This window comes from Hetaerina americana, unplaced genomic scaffold (assembly GCF_022747635.1).
Source record: "Hetaerina americana unplaced genomic scaffold, ioHetAmer1.1.p SCAF_8, whole genome shotgun sequence".
Taxonomy (NCBI): domain Eukaryota; kingdom Metazoa; phylum Arthropoda; class Insecta; order Odonata; family Calopterygidae; genus Hetaerina; species Hetaerina americana.
The window spans coordinates 14,345,919-14,359,660 of NW_027287427.1; the positions used below are offsets into that span (position 1 = coordinate 14,345,919).

The 13,742-nt window shown below is 37.8% G+C and overlaps 1 non-coding gene across 1 annotated transcript; it reads right to left on the reverse strand.

Moving 5' to 3' along the window:
- Nucleotides 1–1,936: 1,936 nt before the first annotated feature.
- On the reverse strand, nucleotides 1,937–2,009 carry TRNAF-GAA (transfer RNA phenylalanine (anticodon GAA)). The gene has a single exon. It is a non-coding gene; the product is annotated as a tRNA-Phe (tRNA).
- Between the last annotated feature and the right edge of the window lie 11,733 nt (nucleotides 2,010–13,742).

A 13,742-nucleotide genomic window follows, 5' to 3' on the forward strand; every position in this document is an offset into this window, starting at 1 on the left:
TCCGTCCCCACGCTCCTTTCCTTCCGTTAACTCTCGCTGTCGGCGTACACAAAAATCTCCCCTAGGTGTTATTTCTTTACTCAACTTCTTCCTTTCCTACCTCCCATCCGGCAAACTGGGACGTCAATAAATGTCCAACGCGAGAGGAAACAGAAGGTAACATCAGAACGTGTTTTACTCTTTTCTCTCTCCCCGATCTTCTTTTGTTCAAACATTTCAACCCCCCCACCCCTTCCCGATCCACTCGCTGTCCAGCGATCCCTATCCTTTATAGATATATACATTCCACTGCGGCACTCCCTATGCCTTAAGGAGGCCTTTCCTCGCTCCATCTTTCCCTCTTTCCTCGCTTCTTATTTTATCATATTTCGTCTACTTCCACAGTTACTTGGACGGGTGCTCACCCCCTTTCCTCCTATCCCTCGCTCGCTCCGGCGTGAGAATGGAGGGGTTGGAAAGGTTGAGTGATGGAAGTTGGGGAGGTGGGAATGGTGGATGAGAGTAGATATGGATGGGGGAGAGGAAGGGATCCTGAGAAGTTTTGCGGTGGGGGATGATGAAGGGTGAAGGGTGGACTTGCGGGGAGGGGTTGAGGGGTTGAGGGGGGGAGGAATTTTTGGGCCGGGCGTCGAGGGCACGGATGTGAGAAGTTAGAAAAGAAGACGAAGGATGGGACGGATGAGATAAAAAAAAGTTGGAATGGTGGTTCCTTGATCCGGGGCCGTTTTAATTCAATCACTCAGCCAAATTGAAATGCATTATTTCATCTACTTAAAGGTGTCGTTGTAGATAGGTTCTTGCTTTCGACTCTTGGGATTTCATTTCAAATTTGCAGAGTCCTGTGCGAAAGACAGCTGAGTAAGTGATGGCCCCTCATGAATTTATGGGAGTGTTTTTTGAATTTTTTTTCAAGGTTTGGTGTTCAATTGAAACAATTTGGTCCGCAGTACAAAAATTGGAGGTGTTTTCGTGAAGTACTTTATATGCTAAGTGTACTTGTCATCAAGGAAAGGTGCGATTGCCCAAACGTAAATTTGAGACTCTTCAAGAAAGCGTACTACGCTAGTGCACTGCTTCAAAATAAGTTTCACCCGATATTTCGTATTACTTTGGCTTAGTGTATTGCTAACATTCGTCGAGAATAGTGGTAATTGGAAAATCATAAATATTTTTGGTAAGGACTGCCTTAAAAAAATTGAGTTCTGTCTTTTCCTTTATTGAAAGTTCATAAAGTAATGAATAAAACACTCGAAAGTATACATAGCATGATATTTTCTCTCTAGGTATTATGCATTTACTCAAAAAGAGTATTTTGTGCAATCAATAAAGTATTAAGATGTTTGGGGTTGATGACTTCCATTTTTATGTAACCATAAAGTTTTATTAAAAATGAAATAGGTGAAAATTATTAATTCGGCTCAGTGCCATGTTAACTGATTCATTAATTGTACATCATCTCCATTAAATAAAATAGTAATACACTTTACTCAAGATTTCCGTAAATATTTATTCAAACTCTCGTACATATTCCCTGTTAAGAAAATGTTTTTTGTAAAATAAATCCGTAATTAACTAAAATACCATCTAAAGAAAAATCTTATGATTTTAACCCATAGCTAAGGTAATATTTTTTCTCAGATTACATCGGTAGGTGATATTAGAGTTAGAAGCTATGGGAAATTGGCTGTTAAAGAGAGTGATTTAATATTTCTATTGCACAATTGGAGACCACAACAGTAAATATTATGGAGGTGGAAAAAACGAAAAACCCGAAATTGGAGGGATGAAAAGTGTCAAGTAAAAGTGTAACCAAACGACCGTCATTATTTACACCTCCTAACTACATGCTTCTACCGTAATAATTCCTTTTAATCATAGATTCCAAATAGATTCTACTAATTATTTTATCAACCGAAATAATGGCTAGAAAAAATATTGCCGAAACCCGGGATTGAACCAGGGACCTTTAGATCTTCAGTCTAACGCTCTCCCAACTGAGCTATTTCGGCTCATACTGTATGTAGGGTAATAGTTATTTCACATTTTAAATTATGCCAGCCTTTGTAAGGCGTACATATGTTTTTATAAGACCCTAGATTTACAGAATATTAAGCCGGAAACAAAAAAGTTCATACAGTGGCATGAAGGAAACTTTTGGGGGTAAATCTTCGCATAATACCACAAGACAACAATAAATATTTCAATAAAATAAAATAAATACATATTTAGTCCTATATATACATATGAGTCCACATATACACGCAAACTCACTCTTTGGCTGAATCGCGTAGAGATTCTAGAAAGTTATATTGGTAGCTGAATCGGGTAATACACTGAATCGGATAAGGTACCTAACTACGGAGTAAAACATGCTATTAATATTTTTGTGTTTTCATTATCTTTTAATTTTCATTAAATAAGGAAATTTAGAATTCGGATGAGATACTTGAAGTTCTATGCCAATAAATGCCTATGCCTAAAATAATTAAAATGTGCCTATATCTTAAGCTGTGGAGAAAAGAGAAAAGGAAAACTTCCAAGGAGGAGAGTAACTTTGGAGAAGCATTGGCGGAGCATCCTTGGATTGAGAGCCAAAGAGAATCACAATATGGGAAATTTGGGGTAGCATTGCGAGTACTCAGGTGAATAGAACGAAAGTCACGTCCGAATGCATGTGGAGATCTTCCTCCTTTTCTTTTCCCAGTTGTCACTTTCCGGTTAACTTCTTTTTGTTCCGTGATAGCACTTCAGCGTGGCTACTCTTAAATCCCCCCTCCACTACTCCCCAGGGCCTAGTCTTCTGCAAGACGATAGACTTGCCGCCGCGGGCTGTAGGAACCACGGGAGAAGACGCTGTGGGGGGGGGGGGGGTAACACTGCAGAGAAACAGCTGCTCTACGGATGCCAAAGACTTACTTTCACAGAGAGAAGACGGGGAGGAGAATGAACACTCCCCCTTTCTCCTCTGCAGTTACAGAGGTCACTCCCTTGTTGTGGCATCATGATGATGTATCCGGAACGAAAGTGCTCAAGAGTCTTGGAATAGTTTAAATTCTGTTTGAATTTTAAATTGCCAACAAGACTGTCATCTGATGAATTTTAAATGAATCCCGAATTTTTTAACCATTTTTATAAATTTTTCTGGCGAAAATTTTGCCCAGTTTCCTCTTTTTTTATTGCCTTCATTCAAGAAGAAGCGACATTATCCTGTGGGTCCCTTTGGTTTTTCAGTAAATACTCACTTGTGCTTAGGTTGTAATGTTCGTTGTTAATGCTTGGATTTCAACACAAAGCATTTGATAAACGTCTAAACGGTATACTCCCCAGGCACCACTCGATGATTCAGAGGACATTGACTTAAGTATTTTCAATTATATTTTGTTGTCAATGAAAAAGCTTGTCTGCTTGTTACAATATCTTACCCTGCCGGGAATAGATTCATCTGTGAATATAAATATTAAAGCATATGCTTTCCCTGACTGATTTTCCTGCGCACATAACCTGGATGGTTATAGCAAATTCTTATTTATGTAAACTATTTCATGCTTACGATATGGAATACGTGTGTAATGGATCTCAGAGGGTCTCTCGAAAAATTCATATTCCAAGACGGTAAGTTTGTCGAAAGAAATGTCTTTCATCATCCCTTGGAAGAAAAACTTAATTTCTTACCGAGCAAGATCTGAACTTTAAAATTCATTCCATTAAGCTGCATGGACGTGAGCAGGTATGGAATGTAAATTACTCTCTCCATCGTATTTTCACGAGAAAGTCAATTACGGAAGCCACTTTCTCAAACATTCATCTATTAGATGGCTCTCTAGAAATAATGTACACTCACGCTTTTGAAATCCCGCATTTATTTTTGCGCAGTGTGATTATATTTTGAGAAGTTGGTGATAATGGAAGTGAGAGAAGTCCACAGTCGGAGGAAGTTTCAAAATTATTCACAGCGGCAGTGAATACATTTAGACTCCCGAGTGCTGACACTTGAGAGATTCCTTCGTAACGATAACCAAATCGGTTCCTTCTAAAGATAACTTCTCCGTCACTTCAGGTATACCTTCCGCCCAGAGCTTCCTTCCCCCACTTTCCTTTTCCTCATCTCCGTTCCCTTTTTCTCCTCTCTTGGGTTTTCCAGCTCATTGCTAAGCTTTTTTTTTACTTGTATCATAAAGTTCCATTGGACCTTCCTCATTTTTTTGTTCTTCTATCTTTCGCTGGGTTAAAATTATTCATTGGTTATTTATATTTTTACTTATATAGTAGAAAGCGTGCATTAATAGTCATTGCAAGCAAATTAAAAACAATCTATGAATGCTACCTTACTGACTGGCTTACCCATCAAATTCGAAAAAAATTCCTCACTATCACTCGTCCCTTTTCATGGTGTGCAACCCGCCCGTGGGTTTCCCGCAGTGGTTTGCAACTTTCTAAAATATATAAGAAAGATATTTTTTTAATATTGAGAATTGAGGTTATCATTTTAATTTTGTCTAGCATGTAGCCTCTTGTCACGGGTCAGTTGGAAGGGGTAAAATAATAATGAGTATATTGAAAGAATAAATTATCATCACACCGCATAAACATATTTTCGAAAATCAGAGTACCAAATACAACATTAAAAACTAACTCTGCTTGAGATTTTGCGAATGATTACATGAAAGCGTATCATAAAGTGCTCATTAAAATGAAAATTAGAGCTGTAGACTGATTAAGATTAATTGTAGTGTTTTTACTCCGACGCGGTAGTTCAGCGGTAGGGAGTTGGACCACTGACCGGAGGGCCCGGGTTCGATTCAAACCCTCTGCTTCACCCTAGCTGTGTAATTTTTCGGGTACCAGATCTTCGTTGGAAACCATAGCTGGCAGGGAAAGGAGCTGTCCCCCCTTTCTCTGATGTGTGACGTTTACCTGCCGTTGGGCTTAGTATTGGGTAGTCTACCATCACCCAGAAAGCCGACCTTCGATTGATTGATTTGGTTGATTACTGCATTATGACTATGATAAAGTATTATCTTTAATTGCTTGTATTTCAAAGTCCTAATTTATCTAAAAATTATTATGGAAATTTTGCAGGATCTAAATTGATATATTTCTTGCGAATGTTTAAACAGACGCTTGATACTCTTCAGATAGAAATAAAGTGAATATTAGCTATTTTTTATAGAATCACCTCTCCTAATTACCATTACAAAGTGACCACATGCCAATTCCATCGGATCCTCCTAGTAACCAATCCCTCTGTTTGCTTAAATATATCATTAATGCCAGTCATGGATTTGAAAATTTTGAAGTTCAATTCGGTCACCTTGTTGTAATATTTTTCTAGCGTTTTTTCTGGTCCCAGTAATTAATTGCTTCATTCTCGGAAACTTTAATTCACCATCATACTTGTCCTTCAAATAAATCATATTTTTTCATCAGTCGTATGAAAAAATTCCATATCTTCTTGCGCCGTAATTTGCTACTTACACTATTTATTTACAGTCGATAATTAGGGTTCTCATTCAAATTATGTCTTTATTTGCATAGATTCAATGTGGTCCCCTTATCACTTTACTCTTTCGCGACTAATATAAATTCATTAATAAAAACAAAGAATACTTGATATGAAATGGATTCTATTGTTCGCATTTCTTGTTGGCGACAGTACATTTTATTTTATCCGAAATTCATTGAAGAAAACGTATTTTTTTGAAATGAATAGGATCGCTTCAAAATTGTGAGTAAAAATACGAAGAAAGAAATTCAAGAAAACATATCACTCCTACGGCATCGGCATATAATGGTAGCTTATATTCTTCACCTTGAGGAAAATAAGGTAGGTGACTTGGTGAATTAAAGGCATGTAAGATTATTATTTATGCAACGCTGAATTTTCTGAATCTTCAGAATAAATCTTCCGCTATCTCTCTCTAAAATTCAATTTTGACGGTTCATATGCATTTGCGGATTCATGGCACACACTATATAGTCGTTTGTATAAAAATAAGATCATAGAAAATCTTTCATCTTTCACGAATATAGCCATAAATATTTCAATAGGTAACGAGCATTATTTAAATTTGTCTCTTATAATAATAAAAATAGGATACTCTGTGAATATAGCATAAAATAAATTTTAGGAGAAACGCGATGGTCATACAATTTAATGCCCTGATTTGGTAATATTAATTGTGAACGTAATTGGTGAAATTATCTGAATAAATATTGCGTAAATCGAACAACTCGGTGAACAATAGTGTATACGAGTACATAAACTCATAAAAGGAAAAATTGCGTTACTCGATAGCATTAAAATAGTTTACCTGAATATCCAGGCGCCAAAATACTAGATTAGTCCCTGATAAAAGAACAATATTACCCTAAACACTAAATATTACCCTACTTTCACCCCAAATAATAAAAGTTTAATATAAAAGTGTATGAAAATTTGGAAGTTCATTACATTTTTAGCATTAGATCCTTGTGTTATTTGGTCTGTATGCTGAGTTTCAACAATGAAGCCTTCTTAAAGAAAGGATGAAAACTCCTTATTCCGAAGAAAATTGTGAAGATAAATGTTTGCACTGAAGCAATCTTATTTTTAAAGATATTTCTAAGACTTCATGTTTTGCAGGTAAATAAATATTAAAACTTTGCTGATTCGCAAAGCACTAAAAAATGCACCCTAAATGTAAAATAAGTATTGTAATAATCATTTCCGATGAATGTGCCAAAGAATTACACAATTATTGGTCATTTTCAGTAGGAATCAAAGTAAAACTTCCAAACTAATGCCTAGAGTTGTTTATACCTTCACGATTTCAGACGTAAAATATGTCTGAAAAGCACCTAATCGCAGTTACATATCAATTATATGCGAATGATTTATCGAGTCTCGTTGCAACTAAATATCACTGACGATGGATCAATGTGATACGTATAGGGTGTGACACAGTTGTTGACTGTATATTTACACCGAAGTGCATTTGATTTAAGCTACTGATTTTTGGCGGGGGAAACTTTTTACTTTTTCTTCAGTTACTCCATTGGATATGAAAGCAACGCTTATAGCTTTATTTTCAGGCGTTTTTATAAAGTTAATCCTGGTTTACTTTTAGACGTTTTCTGTTAAGGATGGTTTTTCATTTAATATCTTCCGTTGCTTTCGTATGCGATAGACAACTCCCACGTTAAAGAGAAAGACGGTACATTTTTAATAGAAAAGAGTTTTTGTTCTTTATAAAATAAGAGAAGATGTGGAATGAATAAATAAATATATACATCTATTCAATCATCGAATCCTCACTCAGCCACCCTCAGCCACCGTAAATAATGTTTTAAAACCGGAAAATTTACATTAGTGAGTTTTGTCTTAATTTTTTCTGCGTGTCAGTGATATGTGCTCTGTCTTCAACTCATATGTTATTTGATTGGATTCACGTTTACACCAGCGAGTACATATACGTATTTATATTTTTATGAAATTAAGTACTTGAGGTATTAATGCAAGCGTGGGATAATATTTTAGTCTCGCTCCCAAAGAAATCCCATCTATAGTTTTTAGCGCAAAAAGCATATCGGGAATCCTTTTGCACACGATACGCGCTTTTACAACTCCATATATGGCGTCTCAAGTTTAAAACCTTGGGCCCGTTCTGTTTATTATGTCTTTATGTTTCTTAGCTTAAATAGATACCCATACTTGTGTGCTCTAAAGTGATTAAGCAAATTTAGTTCAACACTTATTTCTCCAGATTTGGTAATACTGATAGACCTTTTTTCTATCATTTGCTAATTTTAGTGAACATGCTTTTGCACACATCTCAATATGTGAAGGCTCCAGTTCCCATATTTCAATGTACCTTTTAATTTAGAATTTTTTATGCTTCGATAATATTTTTCGAATATTATATATATTCTATAACTAAGGTGCCTTTAATATGCCCAGCTGTGACTTTATATTATTGGTGGAACAAAGTACATTTTATTATCATTTTCATAGAGCATTTACTAGTTTGAATATTTAGCGGCATCCTGTTTTTGAAATATGCACGCATCATGACGGAATTCAAATGATTCCAAATACTTAGCGCTCTGTTGCAATAAATTCAGGTTATTGAATTTATATTCTTTTTCTCGCAATGTCTGTCTATTTCTAATTTATCCTCGATAATGCGTCATTTTTTATAGAGCCTTAGTCATTCAAATATCATGAAAAAGAAAACGGTAGCATGCGAGAATTCACAATGATTTGCCACTGATCAAAATCTTTGTGCAAATCTGTTTTCACCATTCTCATTCCGCGTCATTTGGTGGTATCTTAACTTGTGCCTGACCTTTATGGCTATCATAGCCGTAAAATGTATAGTATCATTGCTGTATAAGTATAATTTGTATTATTTCACAATGAGGTTTACGTGTATTAACAAATAAAGTTAAGTGTGATAGAATACAAAGTATATTTATTCAGTGATCATGAATTTTTTACAAGATAGAGCCTGAAACCATCGAATTCGGAAAGAATCATGATGAAAAGAATAATATGACAAGCAGAAAAAAGAATGAGAATTTTTTGGGAAAATCCGTAAAATTACAGGAGTTAAGTAAAATCGGGAATGCTCGGAAGATAGCGCGAGGGTGGATATCCATGGCCCGGGAAAGGTCGTCCTTTTCGAATCCGAAGGGAAGAGTATGCATTAGTGTGTCTCATGCAAATTATGCCTCCGGGGCATATAAATCATTGAGGTCGGAGGCCTCCAGGTATTTGGGCGTCTTGGGGAAGGTGGGGGGGGGTTGGAAACGAGTGGATTTGTGGAAGAGAGGGGGGAGAGAAGAGGAGTGGGTGTCGAGGAGGGTGGTTTGGATAAAATGAGAATTCGAATTTCCCCGTAGCCCTGGTGGAAGCAAATAGATGAAGCGATGCGCGAGCGAAGAAACTTGCGCCGGTGTCGCCAAAATCCTTTCTTCGTAGGTCGATTCTATACATCATCATTGTCTTGTCTCATTATAACCACTCGAGGGGGATCGGAATATCTAAAAAATGTATTATTACTTACAGTACGACTTATCGATCGCAATAAATTACGTTTGTCATCACTATAGTCAATCAGACTTTTAGCTAGGTTTGCAGGATCTTATAACTCATCAGCTCCATTCGCTTATAAATTAAATTGTCAAAACAATTATTACTAAAAAAAGGGTTCCTTATAAACTTATTCACATTACATTAAGTCAGTCAATGATAATTACTGACAAGATAAAAGTATTGTTGTCCTCGTATGATAACAGCTTGTGTGTCGTGTGTCAAAGACTGATGATTTGTGGTAAAAATGTGTATAACGCCATTATAATCTTTTTAAATTAGTGCGTAGGCACGTTTGATAATTTATTTCCAACAAAATTCGTTCATATCTGCCATATTACTTGTTCCGAATGAAAAGCTCAAAATTAAATAGTTAGCCATTTGTTAGATATAACAGCACCCTAAATCGTGGATCAAGCATTATAAATACAAGTCACTTCTACGCTTCAAGCTTTTAAATGACTAAGGGTGTCAACTAAAAGATATAGTGAAGGATCTCAGGTTTTCCCGGCGTATGGTATTCAAGAAGTTCTCTCGGGTTTCCCACCGGGTCAGGTTGCAGTACACCGACGTTTCGAAGGCTGACTCTGCCATCGTCTTCAGGGTGAAGTGAAGTACTTCACCCTGAAGACGATGGCAGAGTCAGCCTTCGAAACGTCGGTGTACTGCAACCTGACCCGGTGGGAAACCCGAGAGAACTTCTTGAAAAGATATAGTTTTTTTATTTCGGAGTTGACTATTTAAAAAAAACGGTCGATGGTGTTAAATTAAATAAATTATTAGTTTTTGCCTTTAAATGGTAATGATGATTTCCAGCATACTAAAAATGCGGTATTGAAATACAGGAAACAGCAGACGACATGGAGAAAGGGACGATGCCCTGAAAATTTTAATTAGAACGCCATCTGGTTCTACCGGGACGTTCGCCTCGTATACAACTTCCATTTAGTTTTTGTGTTGCATGCTCTGATTACTTCTGCCGGTAAATAATTTTTATGAGACAATTGCCACTGTCCTTTTCCTGGTACAGATCTACATAAGATCCTGTATAAATCAGCATAGAGAAGAGTATGACACGAACCGTGCAACGTGAGAAAATTACCGATTTGACAATGAAATGAACCCGGAATGACCCAAAAAAGAAAGCACCCGACGAATGGATGGCGAATACTTAGTATTTTTCCCACAAAAATTTACTCGGTTGTCAAATTTAAATGCACAAAGGGGGAGAAAAATAAGGGAAAGTGGACATTGTGACAGTGAGTGACGTCGATTTTTTGAAGAAAAAAAAACTCAAAGTAATAATGAAGTCAAAGACAACGGGATTAAAAAGAAGGAATGAATTTGAGTTTTTGGGCGAGGGAAGTCGTCCCTTGACATGTCCTGCAGCAAGGCGGAAAAGTGAGGGAGGGGGGATGGTGGAAACAAAGAAGCATCGCCGAGGAATACGGTTCGGGGGAAGGGGGGGGACGTCAGATGGCGGGGGAAGGGCAGAGGTTGAGGGGAGAGCAAAGCGGGACGGCGGCGTGCAGCCCCTCGGGGCAGAGAGGGGTGAGCCGCGAGAGGCCTGGAAGCCGAACCTCCGCAGAGCCGAAGACGGCATAAATCCACAAAAAGAAAGGAGAGGGTAGAGAGGGGCGGGTAGGTGGGGCTCCGTCCCTTTTCTCCTCTCCGTATAAAATAACACACAAAAGAATGGCGAAACTTTTCCTGCCGTGGAATTCAGTGGACGCTAAAGAGTTTCTGTTTCCCCTTTGTTTCCGCGGTGGGAAGGGCGATGCGGGAGAGGGGTGGTGGGATGAACGGAGGTGGATCTTGGAGAAGGAGGGGGGTGGGGTTTGGTGTGCATGAAAGGAAACGCAAAAGATTGTTCATCGTCCGAGAAGTGTGCGCGCGCATGACGACTTCGTGAGCGGGGAACTTGTGCGAATCTCCGTCGAAGCGCACTCCTTGTGTCCACAGTTTTTTTTCCGACGAATTCATCCGTGGAAAATGATGATTCCGACAGACGTGGTTTGACTCAATAACGAGACCGAGTGCGGCGGTATGAGGCGCGACGAAGGCGGAATAAAGAGGGATTGAAGTCGACTGAGTTTGAAAGAGAGAGCGCGCCACGAGGGGGTGGGGGGTGGGTTTTGGGAGCAAGTGAGAAGTTTTGCGTTTCGTCTAATTCTTTATACTTCTCCTTCATCTTGATTCGAGGACGGAGGTCGTTTCTGGGCGGTGAGTTCTTTTGATGGCTCGCCTTCCCACGGAGAGTTCTTGCGGAGAGACTTGAGGCGTAAACCCCTAAGATAACCATAAGCCAAGTGTCTTTTGTTCCTTCCTGCCTTACTTAACATGCATCGCTTCCCATTTTCCCTCATTGTATCTCACTGATCTCTTTCGGTCCAACCCTTTTTCTCCCTTTCCTTGTCGTATCTCTATTTCTACTTCACCCTTCCCTCACGCCCTCCGCCTATCTTTAGTTTTTCAATCTTCATCGCTCTGACTGTAAAACGACTTCGAAGCTTCGATCCTGCTCAATTTAATACATCGGTTTCTTTTTCAATTCATCCGTTGGTTCCGTTCTCTATACGCCCATAATGGCTGGTTTTGGGTCCCTTTTTTACGAACTAGATTCACTTAATAGTGCCAAAAAACAATAGCATGTCACGTTTTGGGAATGGTTTATCTTTCCTTTTTCCATTGAATATGTCCATATTTACTCTTGAGAGATACTGGGTGATTTTGCGGGAGAATTTTGAGTGTCACTTATAACTTTGGAGTTGAAAGAAGGGTGTTAGTGTTTCCGTCGTCATCGTCACCATCTTCTAAAGGCGGAACCTTGTCCTTGTGGCTATTGGTCCCTCTCCGTTACCGTTATTTCCTGTTCATTGTAGGCTGTTACTCTCATAGTACTTTTAAATATCATCTATAAATTACTTTATTGGCCTTCCCCTCCCTTTTTTCCTATTATTCTTCCCTCCATTACATTTTCCAGGAAGTTGTTCTCTGAGAGCATATCCAACAAATTTAATTTTCCTTTTCTCCATCTATTTTATTGAATTCCTTTCCTCTTTAATTTTTCTCAATGCTTTTATGTTGCTTTTCTTTTATATCCAACTTCTTCTTGTTATTCATCTCCAAATCAACATCTCCATTACTTCCAACCGAGCCATTTCCTTCTTTACCAATACACAAGTCTTACATCCATATAATAATGCACTCTAAATAAACGTTTTTGCAAAGGATTTTCTAATTTCCAATTTCATATGTTTCTTTTCTAAAAGGTTCCTTTTATTTTCATATGTGCGCTTCGCCAAGGCTAGCCTTCTTTTCACTGCAGATGTGAATCTGTTGCCTCTTGTAATTACACTCCCAAGATAGCAGAACTCTTCTACTTGGACTATCATTGATTAACAGGGGGTTCTTTTCTTTTTCTAGAAACTATAATAATAGTGGTTTTCTTCACATTTATTGTCAAGTTCCTTTTTTTCAAGGCTATGGACAGGGTTTTGAGCATTCTATTAATATCTTTGGCTGATTCTGCCAGGGTCGCAATAGCATCTGCGAACCTAATGCCGTGTATCTTTCTTCAATTTATCTTTATACCATTTGTTTTCTCCTTCTTCGTCTACATAGCCTCTTCAATAAATAAGTTTAATAGATAAGGTAAAGTGGAAATCTTTGTCTTACTCATTTTCTAATCTTTCTCACATCCCTTTACACTTATAAAAGTGCTTTGTTTCTAGCGAAGCTTAAATAAAAGCTTCTTTTCTTTGTAGTCTATTCCTTTTCTCCTTATGGATTCAAAAACAAGTTTCCAATCTACAGTATCGAAGGTTTTATCCACATCACAAGACAAGGAAAATATTCCTATTCATTTCTAGCCTTCTATTTTGGATCAAGCGCAGTGCCAGTAGGTTGTCTCTCGTTCCTTTACCTTCCCTGAAGTCAAATTGAACTTCTCTTGCACATTCCTCCACTTTCTTTTTGATTCTGTTCCCTATTGTATGCAGAAGAGCCTTGGAAGCATGTGACAGAATAGCAATTGCTGTGTAGTTGATGCATTCATTTGCTTTCCCCGCTTTTTGAATTATAATAGTTTTGCTTTCAAAGTATTCAGGTATCTCCCCATTTCCATAACATCCATGCACTATTTCAAATAATCTTTCGCTGATTTTATTTTAAAGGTTTTTTAAAATCTCAGCCGGTACATCCACACCCGTCGTTTTTCCAGCATTTAGCTTCTAGAGGGCATGCTCGGATTCCCTCTTCGTGATTGGGGGCCCAATTTCTGTTCCTGCTTTTTCTCTATTTTCAATATTATTTTATCTTCTAGCTATAACGTATCTTCACCATGTTGTAGCTCCTCCTCGCCTTCTTTCCATCGTTTACATATTTCTTCATTATCTACCAAAATTCTTACCTCTTTGCTATTAATCACTGTAGAACTTATTCTCGTTTGAAAATGTAAACCTTGGATTTTCCGATTGGCTATATTTTGTTTCCCTGCTTGAAAATATTCTTCTATTTCTTTCGCCCATATTTTTATCCACCTCTACCTTTCTTTTCTACTTTTTTCTGTTATCTTATTCTTTACCCTCCTGTATTCTTCCATATCTTTCTTTGCTCTTAGCTTATTTCTCTTCTCAATTGGGTTTTAAATTTTCTCTCCCATCTAAGGTTG